The sequence below is a fragment of the Bactrocera latifrons genome, unplaced genomic scaffold, assembly GCF_001853355.1.
Source record: "Bactrocera latifrons isolate USDA-ARS-PBARC rearing strain unplaced genomic scaffold, ASM185335v1 scaffold_50, whole genome shotgun sequence".
NCBI lineage: Eukaryota > Metazoa > Arthropoda > Insecta > Diptera > Tephritidae > Bactrocera > Bactrocera latifrons.
Genome location: NW_017537157.1, coordinates 932939 through 934843, shown reverse-complemented (window position 1 = coordinate 934843; position 1905 = coordinate 932939).

Below are 1905 nucleotides of genomic sequence, written 5' to 3'. Positions count from 1 at the left end.
ATGATAACTGTGAACCTACTTAGGTTGTATCCTCCAATAAGCAGCTTGGCATGCCTCAAACCGTGTGTTAGTTGCCAATGCTCCTTTCTGCCCACTCCTTCTTCCTTGCGGAGTAGCTCCCTTATGGTATGGGGACCTATTCCGTTAAAGGCTTCAGGTCCTACCATCTTGGTGGAGGCTGCAGAGCGGGCGAGCTTGTCCGCCAGTTCGTTGCCGGCTATCCCTTTGTGGACAGGCACCCATATCAGGTGTACCTGGTTTAGTTCTTGACGAAAATTATTTCGTGTCGTCAAACAAACAGTGGTCACACTCGTGACTTGGATCTCACGTCACTTTTGACCGACATAATTTCGAAGTCGTTGGTAATTTCATTCATATTGTAGCCAGCATTAAGACTAACGAAAACGTCAGACTCGAAATCTAATGTAGAATAACTTTTGCCAAAGGGCGCTACTTTGCACTGAATAGGCAATTGAGATGTAAAGTCTTGACAAACAAAGACCAAATTCTACAAGTCGTTCATCATCTCCGTCTTATTATATGGTGTAGACGCATGTACGATGACTACATCTAATGAGTCGACGTTATGAGTTTTCGAGAGAAAGGTTCTGCGGAAGATTTGTGGTTCTTTGCACCTTGGCAACGGCAAATACGGCCGCCGATGGAATGATGAGTTGTACGAGATGTACGACGACTTTCACATAGTTCAGAATTAAGAGGCAGCGGCTGCGGTGGCTAGGTCATGTCGTCCGTATGGATGAGAACACTAAAGCTCTGAGAGGATCGTTGGAGCGGTCAGGTGGAGAAGGACCTGGCTAAAAGGAGAAACGATTGGCGCACCGTTGTTAATTCTGCTACATATAACCACATAAGCGGTGTGTACGCGACTAAAGAAGAAAAATAAATTGTTTTTGTTTCCAAATGTTTCAGATTAGAATAGATGGTAAGGTCGATCAAAAATAATAACAAGATTAAAGTAATTAGAAGACTACAACAACAATTAGTGCGACTAAACAAAAGATATAATCCCAAATTTTGCACGCAAAAACTTCATTATTTTATGGATTCTTAAATACCAGTAATTAACGAATATACTAGTTATGGTATACAAAGTAATGTGATAAAATTTGTGGTATACAATAAATAATAATTGTAAAGCAAATACTAAACCGTGTAAACTGGCTTTGCTGGCTTTACTTCTCCCTGTCACAACCCAATCCCCAACAGCAGAACATCTGTGTGCCGCATTTTAATGCCTTGCCAATTACAGTTTACACCAATTCGTTGGATTATCCTTTTTTCTCTTGTTTTCTGAGATTTTTTTTTTTGGAATATCAAAAACACAAAAACCGATTGAAGCGACATCACAACATAAAAACCACATCCTTATCTGCCCTTTAAATGGCAGCCAAGACGGCAAAACCATTTCTTATCCATCATAAATCCCYAACTCGACATAACCGGGGGATTGGCAGTCCGCCTCTCCGATTGTTTGTTGGAGTGCCGACGCGCCCTCGTGCTTTCAACGCGCCAGCGAGCGATCATTAATTTTGATGATTTTCGCGTTGGGCGCGCATTCAACTTCATGGGCAGCGGGCAGCTGGCAGTAAGCAGCCGGCGGCATATGGGTTTTGTAAAATGCCATTTTTATGCTGTTTGTTGTTGTGATTTTCCASTTATTTGTTGCAAATTTTTCCGCATGGCCTTTGTTTGCGCGGATGCTTCGTTTACAATAAAACCGAATGATGCGTGCGAAACAACAGCGGCAGTAACAAGTGCAGCAACAACGCGGCCACATTGCGTGAAACACAAAAACACAAAAATACAAAAATACAAAAATACAGAAATGAAAAAAGAAACGGAAAACGACAATGACATTATCAGCCGCGGATAGCAGCAGCTCAA